Below are 10,176 nucleotides of genomic sequence, written 5' to 3' on the forward strand. Positions count from 1 at the left end.
TCTTTCTTTCTTTCTTTCTTTCTTTCTTTCTTTCTTTCTTTCTTTCTCTTTCTTTCTTTCTCTTTCTTTTTTAGAGAGAGAGAGGTAGGGAGCAGAAGGAAACGGATAGAGAGAATCTTAAGCAGGCTCCACTCCAGTGCAGAGCCTGACCTCACGACCCTGAGATCATGACCTGAGCCAAAACCAAGAGTTGGATGCTTAGCCAACTGAGCCACGCCCCATTTTCAAAGTGGTAAATAACAGAATAACCTCCTACTATGTTTCCAAGATTTTATGCTTCTCCATGGGAAGGAAAGCTATGATTAAAAGATGAAATGGTCTAGGAGGCAACATTTTAATCATCCTCTCCTAAAGAGTTGTGTTTCTCATTTGGATGTGTTCATTGGTGCTTCCAATTAGGCTGCTTTGTAAATAGAAGTGTTCTTCCACATTTGTCTTATACTGGTGGTGCTCGCTTTGCCTTATAAGCAATGAAGAGAGAGGAGCTCTGTCTTCTCTGAACCCTGCTGCTCCCCACAACACCTACCACAGCTCTGCACCCAGGAAACACTTGGAGAATGGGATGCCTAAATGGGAGTATTTCAGAGAATTAGACATCCAGCAAGATCTTTACAAATGCCTATCAGATAATAATAAAGGCCTTGATTATCCTCATAATAACATCTAATATTTATTGAGTATTGACTGGGTATCAAGCACTGCACAAAATATTTTAAAGCATTATCTCATTTAATCTTCATAATATTCATTTAACTGGCATAAAAACAGCTCTAGAGTGTGTGTGTGTGTGTGTGTGTGTGTGTGTGTGTGTGTGTACTGGGGCCCTCAGACTCTTGGCTCTTGTTATTTGATTTTCTTTGTGGCTTCATGAAGTACTGAAGGCATGGGAAGAGAACTTTTTTTCTATAGAAATGGATGGCAACCATGGAAGGAGGATAAGGAAAGCAGAAAATGATACAGCAGGAATTGCTATGAGCATCAGATTCATCTAAGCGAGTCTGTGTCAGTCACACGGATGTAAGCGAAAAATGGGATAAAATGAGGGAACATGTTACCTCCTTGGAAAACCTTTCCTGACAATCCAGTCTAAATGATTCTTTGTCCCTCCAGCCCCACAGCCCCTGCCTCCTGCCCCTTATAAGTCTCCCTCACACACACACACACGCACACATGCACATGCACACACATGCACACGCACACACACATGCACACACACACATGCACACACACACATGCACACACATGCACACGCACACACACATGCACACGCACACACACATGCACACACACATGCACACACATGCACACGCACACACACATGCACACGCACACACACATGCACACGCACACACACACCAGCACACGACGTACTAATTGTTTATCATTGATCTTGCAGGACTAGATAGCATGACTCCTTGAGGTCAGAAATAGCAGGGAAACTTCTGTGTCTCCAGAGCCAAGAACAGGAGCTGGCGCAGAGTAGGTGTGCAATGAATATTTGTTGAATAAATTAAATGAATAATAACAAACTTTAAGAATTGAAAAGGGCTAGTTGGATGAGAGAAAGATTTTGGTGAAAGAAAAGGAGAAAACCATCTGCTTCCAGGACCGAAACAGAGAGGCTCTTGGTTGAACGCACAAGATGAAACCTTCAGTGGTTTCCCACCCTCTGTCCCAAAGTTAGTAAGACGGAACAAAGCAGCAGACACATGAGAGGACATGATGGTTCTAACCACACAAGAGGCCTCATTTTTAAAATACCTTTGGCCAGATTCATTTTCCTTCTCATGCTTATAGCATTGGTAGACATTATACATTTTTAGTAACCACTTATTTTATTTTAGTTTTTTTTAGTTTTTGTTTTGTTTTGTTTTTAGTGAAAAGCTCCCACCAGCATTCGTACCACTTAGGTACCAGAATCCAGAGACTAAAACAATATCCAATACTCTTTAGATTACTTATCCAACGACTCTAAGATAACAGGTCTGATTATTCCCTTCCTCCTGCATTTCACAAATACCTACTACATAGACAGCCTGTGTTAGGCATGATCAGGAAAGAAAAGATGACTCAGATATAGACCCAGTCCTCAGAAACCAATATGGAGCCCCCACCAGTGTGCACCATTTTCCATGAACACCTGTATCATGTTCTTCTCTGCAAGTGACAGTTTACATTAAATCACTGAGTTTATTTTCACTGATCTCACCAGCTGCAGAGCAGCTTTCGTGATCTTCAATGTCATGGAAAATTTCCTGTGGGTTGTGTTGTCCTGTCTCTTTCTTTCTTAAAGCAGAAAGTAAGAGGAAAAAAAGTGTTAGGACATCTGGTTTATGTGCCTCTGGGAAAGGACTGAATTCTTGGTACTTTTTTCCCCTTTTATTGCTGCCTTTACCACCGTGACACGGAATATTAGTCATTTCAACAAGTATCCAGATTACAGGGTTTTTCTTTTTCTTTTTGAATTTCTTTATGAAGACAGTTTTATAGTCCCATCTATCAAATGCATTCACTCTTCATGCATTCATTCATTCAACAAATATGTCTTGAGTTACTAGTACAGGCTAAATATTACCCTACTCTCAAGGAGCCTATCGCCTTGAGGGAAGATAGACAGGGAAACCCACAATTTTAGTACAATCAGAAATTTGATTTAACAAAGATATGTGTTAGCCTGGCCCGGGAGGAGTCCTGGGGAACAGGACTGGGGAACAAAGGAGAGGAGCTTATGTCTGCTGTGAGAATCAGGAAAAGATTCATAAGAGAGATTCATAAGTATCGGGCTGCAGGCTGAAGAACAGGTAAGAAGCTGCGAGGCAGAAAAGTAAGGTGTGTGTGTTGGGGGTTGGGGAGATGTTCCAGGCAATCAAAAAATTCAAAGAGATGGAAATGTAACACAGATGCAGTATAGTTGGAGTGTAAAGTAAAAGCGATAAGTGACAGAAGAAACTGGAGAGGAAAATAAGAGTCTACTCATGGAAAGGCCTTGCATTTCATGAAAAGGATTTGAGATATTTAACCCAAAGGGAATGTGAAAGCATGAGAAATTTCTGAGCAAGAGAATGATAGAATCAGATTTTGTTTTGGAGAGACAGCATCATGAGGATTGAATTTCTGATAATGGAGGAGCGGTGTGGGTAAGCCGAAGAGAGCCAGAGAGATAAGAAAGGTAGACTATGGAGATAACGTAGGTAGGAGATGATGCTGTTCTTATCTAAACAGATTCAATTTTGACTCTTAATTAGTTGAAATCAGATGGTCAGTATGAAATAATGAACAGAAAAAAATTGGAATCAACAAATTTAACAAATACTTATTTAGAATGTATTACTTGCCAACCAGGGGAAGAGAGATGAGTAATATATGGTCCTCTTCTTAAGAAAGCTCCAAGTCTGGGGCGCCTGGGTGGCTCAGTTGGTTGAGCATCTGGCTCTTGATTTCAGCTCAGGTCATGATCTCAGGGTCGTGAGATAGAGCCCTGCATTGGGCTCCACACTGAGCATGGAGCCTGCTTAGGATTCTCTCTCCCTCTCCCTTTCCCCTCTCCCCTCCCCTCTTCCATGTCCACACAGTCTCTCTCTCTCTCTCTCTCTCTAAAAAAAGAAAGAAAGCTCCAAGTCTGAGAAGTGAGACAAATCAAGTCAACCTTAGCATACAATGAGATAAGAGCCCCACTGAAGCATGAAATGCTCTGGGAACAGAGAAGTTTTAGTAAGCCAATGATAGAGGATTATTACAAACACTAACTTCATAAGAGCTAGCATGTTTTTTGATACCTACCCCATGCCAAATTCTGTGGGTATGCTTTATGTACCCAACCTCCATAAAGGGTAAAATACTAAAAATTACTTTTAAATTGTCTGTCTCTTCTCCCTGCAAAAGATCTTAACTACTCCAACAATATTCTAATTAATTATGTGGTGACTTATTTGGAGTACATTCATTTCTGTTAGACAAGCAATCATACTTTTGCAGTTCCCATTTCTCCCCCTTGGCTATGATTATCCAAAACACACAATTACGTTAATGAAAAAAAAAGACATTAAAGATAACCTTTTACAGAGGTATGCTTTTGGACTGCTAATTACAGCACCTGATTTATTATTATTTCCATTAATCATGGATTTAGCTCTTACTTAACAAGATCTTAAGAAAACATTAACAGATTGCAAATCTTGTCCCTACTTTTGTACTCCACTTAATAGCTCAGCTGACTATTAACCACTGACTGGTGGTTTTACAGAGGACAGGAGCCCGAGGTCACTTGGAGTAATATGTGCAATCAAAGTACCTGACATGCATTATGCTATTGGTCCTTCCACAGGCCTGGTTACTATGGAAAACTGGATGCGTTTCTCAAGGGCACACCTTGGCTTCCCCTGTGTAGTCATAGTGTGTGCTACATAGTTGTTGGGAAGACACATGGTAATGTGGATGCTATATGTTTGGGTGGAGGTAAATCTAGGTTCACAGACTATCTCAAATTGTCTCTGAGATCCTTAGACAACAGATGTCTGTGACAGCACCTTTTATCAGTCAAAAGATTTTTTTGTCTTATACTTTGCATATAACTTTATTCAATTCAAAGAAACAGGTTTCTATGAGATTCAAAGGCTATATGGCCTGATGACCATGCTCTATCTACTCTCCATGCAAGCTGTTTTCATGACATCAATCATTTTCCCAACTAAACTACAAGTTCCTTAAAGGCAGAAACCATGTCTTATATTTATTCTGCAAATCCCAATATGCTGCACATGAAATGTGGACAAAATAATTCTACATTTGGCTCTGCTGCTTGCCATCTATGTATCTTAAGTAAACTTCCTTTGCTGCTCCAAGCTTCAGTTTGCTCATGTATAAAAGAGGGAATAATATCTTTTGACCATTAATTAGATAATAAATTTAAACAATGCTCTGTAAGCCTATATAAATTACCAAATATAATCCAAAGTATATTAATAATATGTATATTACCAAGCATGTGAATATACTCTTACCATTGATGATTATGAGCCATCAGTGAAAACACCCTCCCTCCATGTCTCATATGGCATCTCTTAGAGAAGGAATTTCTGAAAGGGGGAAAAATTCATTTACGTGATTTGTACGGTGTTTTCACATGTGACAAAGATCCTACATGTTCTTTTACAATGATTATGGCAATGCTACCAGTATCCCCAGAGATTATAGTGCTAAGGAAATCTATGATGTTTACCAAGAAAATATGTTACAACTCAAAATACAGTCCATTTAAGATGTCTTGATTCCAATTAGAAAGTAAAGTGCAAGAACTATTTATACACACTGCCAAAAATACAGGAGAAACGAAATTTAAATAATGAAAAGACTATGAAATTAATATATTCATAGTGATGGTCATCTACAAAATAAATTCCTGTTTTTATTTTATTTTATTTTTCCTGTTTTTAAAATCACATCAGCGGAGAGATACCTGGGTGGTTCAGTCGTTAAGCGTCTGCTTTCAGCTCAGTTCATGATCCCAGGGTCCTGGGATTGAGTCCTGCATCGGACTCCCTGCTCAGCAGGGAGCCTGCTTCTCCCTCTCCCACTCCCCCTGCTTGTGTTCCCTCTCTCGCTGTGTCTCTCTCCAACAAATAAACAATTAAAATCTTTTTAAAAAATCACATCAGTGGAGTGAAAAAGAATTGTAAACCTTGCGGTCCCTCTGGTATTTCGTTTAGTTTCTGTGCATTTTAGCGGTACATTTCTTTTCTGTTTTGTTTGTTTTAAACTTGGGAGGATCTAAAACTCTTAGATCAAGTTGAAGATACTAAGTCCAAAACCCCTCATCAGATTGTGTGAAGTACCTTCTTTATAGGCCTCATCTCACTCTTTTTACATAGGAAGTCAGTGAAATCTGTAGTAGAAATTAAAAAGAAGTCATCCAGACCTTAGAAGGTAAGGCAGCCAGTAGGTTTATTCCCACCAATGTATCATCTATATCCTTTAAGATTCAAAGATTCCACACTTACATACATGACTTCCATTTAACCAACTCTAAGCAAGAGAGCCTGCTATCTCATCTAATTTAGTGTTCAACTGGGTCTGACCACTTCCTCCCACCCCAAATAAGAGCATGCCATAGCGGGGAGTGTGGTAGGTGGGAGGGCATGGTCCCGTATAGGCACACCCCAAAGAGCATTTTACAAAATGCTCACAGGAATTTCCTTAGCCCTTTATGGACCCATCATTCCCAGACTTGGTAACTTGAGGACTTTTTTTCTCTTTTTATTTTTTTAAATTTAAATTCAGTTAATTAACATATAATGTATTATTTGTTTCAGGGGTACAGATCTGTGATTCATCAGTCTTATATAATACCCAGTGCTCATTACAACACATACCCTCCCCAATATCTATCACACAGTTACCCCATTCGCCACACCCCCTCTCCTCCAGCAACTCTCAGTTTGTTTCCTATGGTTAAGAGTACTAGAGGATTGTCTTAAGGATTTGTCTGCCACTGTTTGTGTTGATTGGGTTTTTTTTGTTTTCTTAGTAATGTTTTCCTTGTGCAAATAATTTTAAATTGTCATTGTTGTTCTTTATTAACCTTAATCAATGGTATTATGAAAGTGTGATAATGGCCATAGTGTGCCTATCACCTGGCTTATTACCCAGCACTGAGAAATTGATCTTTTCCATTTTGGAAGCCCTGAGTGACGCACTTGGTGAATGGCCACTAAAGTTATAGTGTTTGGTCCCAAGAGATTGTAAGTAAAAGACAGTCCTTCTGTTTTTACTCAGGTCACAGAGTGCAGCACTAATTTTTCCTCAGAAAAGAGGGCATTTTCAACACAGCCAGATCATGCTAAGTGATATACATAGGTTCTTAGAACACTAGTTTTCATTTATAAACTAAAGTTATTCCTTCAAAGATTTGAGATACCAAGGTGGCTCTAAAAGGCATCTAAAAAGTCTTTTTTTCTTATCTTCTATCTACAACATCTAGGTACCTGATGCCAAAGTATTGCCAACTCTGAAACCATTTGTTAATCCTTTTTTTCTGAAAAATTAATTTTCCCCAAGTTTTAAAGAGAACTACAGAACCTTAATATTGATCACTTTTGCTGAAAATAAAGCATCATATTCTGATGTAAAATGACCCACACAATATAAACAAATGTTCTTTATATTTTTGATTAAGGATTGATTCCTTTCTAGGAGTAAAACTCTTGTCAAACAAATGAATTACCATTTATGCATCCATTAATGCATCCTAAAATCTTTACTGGATACTATCCATGTTCTGTACTAAACAGGTTATCCAGTACCACTTCAGCTGGAGCATGTCTTCACCTATTTATGAATAGTTTGAAGTGAGACTGATGATTAAGTAGGTAGAGGTTGGCTCCACCAGACCTTTAGAGAACTGAATGCAAAAAGGGGTTGACTCTACATATCAGAAGTCTCCAGAGAGAAGAAACACAGGTGGCTCTTTGATCTATCTCTTTCCTACTCATCTAACATTTCACATCCCTCCCCTAGTCTACATTACTTAGAAAGCCAATTTTAAAAAAGAAAAGAAAAGAAAGAAAGAAAAGAAAAGGCACCCTAGATACCCACCGAGTGCCTGTATTTGGCAATTGGTTGATAATCTTAAGAATATAGGACCAATGGTACGATAAAATAGTGAATGAAACAGTTGCCTATAAAATTCAGCAGAGTGTATGCAATTAACATGAAGCCAAATTTGGTTTTGCAGGTTACCAAAAAAGAATGGTGTGTCTTCAGAGGATCCTATACTTCAATACCACGAAAAGAGTAAGAGAAGTGCCTTTCCCACAGCGACCATGCTGTTTTTCCTCTATGCAGTGTTGGCGCCCCCTTCCAGCTCAGGACTGAGAATGGCAGCCCAGGTGAAGAAGTGAGCAAACCAAGTAAGTACTCTGGCTTCATCTAAGTGTGGAAATTAGCATCATGGATAACAGGACTGTTTCGCGGACATTATTTATTTCCTCCCTGTGTTTGTCATTATTGGATCATTTTCATTTTTGATTTTAATCCAAAAACCTAAACCTAGTCCAAAATGAAATGAAAATGACAACTGGGTATTTTTAGGGTTTAAACAGCTAAAAGTTGATCAAATACATTTACTCAAGGAAAAAATTTGGAGAAGTAACTCTTCATATGGTGAAACGTAATCAATTAATCTAGAAGTATACATTACTACCTACAGTCTCATCAGCATCATTTCTTCACAAACCAGATCTGCAACGACTTGTGAAAAATAGGTCATATGATAGTACTCCCTTGCACAATACCTAATTCCAACCACCACCACGCCTACGTAAATGAGGCTTCATTCTCCTTACTCCTTCAGCAAATAAAATGTTGTCATGTACCCTTTTTGTGGAAACAGAACATAAATCTATTTTAGAACCAAAAAACAGGGTGTATGTGTACATATGTGTGTTTGTGAGCACAAGCACCCATACTGTTCTTTTTTTCTTTAGATGTCATAGGGCTGCCTGCAAAGAACTTTGGTGATCTACTTTTTCATTTTGTAGAAGTGAAAGTTCAAAAAGAGTAAGTGACTTCCCTTTAGTTTTAAAATTTATTCTCAAGAAATTCCCATGAATTTTCTGGTCCTATTCGTTGAACAACCCTGAATTTTACAATACCATAATTCTGGCTGGTTACATTGCCAGGAAGTGGTTAACTGGCTATTCATGACCACTTTTATTACAGACTAATTGAAGAAAATTAGGAAGAAATAACTATTTTCAGATCATAGTAAGTTCCAGAAAACACATATTACAATTAGAGGAAGCAGTTGTTTGCTGTATTAGAATTTGTTCCTCACTATCTTTTTCAAAATGCCAATTGCAGCTGTAATTACAGGCATATAGTTTCTTGAGAAAACAAACTCTCAGGCAGCTTTTGACTATTATTCAAATCTTCTTTAACTCAAATTAAGTAACTATTAATATTTATTCTGAAAGGAAAAAAGATGGAACTAGACACCAGTCTCCCAGAATTAAAAAGCCACTGTGTTGGGTGTTACCATCGTCAGCTGGGTCCGAATTCCACATTTATCTTTCTCTGCTGAATTTTTCTTCTTTTTGCTTTGGGCTAATTCCTCTCAAGAGATTTGGGGTGTTTGCATAATCCACACACCATCTAGTGGTAATAGATGGAAAAATCCACCTAGAAAAACAAAACATGAGAGCCCTCTAGGAAGTGAACAATTGACAAAGTACAGTACTTCCTCTTTGAAATTTTACTTCATAAAATATGCCATTTCTTATAAAGAATTAAGCAATTCTTTTGGGATAATTATTTTTGATAACATTTGAACTGTGCTTATCAAGTGGATTATCGATGGCAAGGGGAAGGAGGGTTTCTGGAGAAATTCTTTAGAGACAATTCCTATTGTGTTTTTGGTCAGCTCGCAATCACTTCTCATTCACACCCTTGCCAGAGCAAGAGTAGTTCAGGGATTAAGTGCTCGGACTATCGAGTCAAATGAGCTGGGATCAAATTTCTGGCTCTGCTTTCTATTATCTGAATGACCTTTGCCAAAATTACCTAACCTTTCTGGCCTCCTGTAAACCTTTCCAGTAAAACAAAGATAAAATTAAAAAACACATGCTAAGAACTTACAAAAATGCTCAATGCATATTAACTACTCAATAAATGTTTGATATTATTATTATTAAGCAAACCAGAAAAATGTGTAACACTTTCATATTTACCCAGTTGTTCAATCAAACCAACAAAAAATGCTAATGCTCTTTTCTCCCATTAATACCATAAGTCCTATTGTTAGCTGTGATTGGCAGCTCTCATAGGAATTTCAAAGGCCCAGTAATCACTCCAGCCCACTTAGTAACTCAATAGCAATGCATCCTTCAGACAAGGGATGTGAGGGATTGCTGGCAAAGTGGAATTTCTCTCTCAGTGGAGATGGGCCCGAAACATGCTCCACTTTCAGTATTTTAATGGATATTGGCCCATTCTTGAGTTATTTATTAAACTGCTTTTCTGCTTTCTGTTGGTTGTTCTTGAGCCAGTCCGCTATTCATTAATGGAGAATAAACAAGGGAGTGATATTAAAATACATTCTAATTTATTTTATTATTCTGGCTGCATGAGAAGTCAGAGAGGAGGAAATATCCATCACCGTTGAAAGCACTGTGTGTTGAACAA

This window comes from Phoca vitulina, unplaced genomic scaffold, assembly GCF_004348235.1.
Source record: "Phoca vitulina isolate PV1807 unplaced genomic scaffold, GSC_HSeal_1.0 scaffold25, whole genome shotgun sequence".
Classification (NCBI taxonomy): Eukaryota; Metazoa; Chordata; class Mammalia; order Carnivora; family Phocidae; genus Phoca; species Phoca vitulina.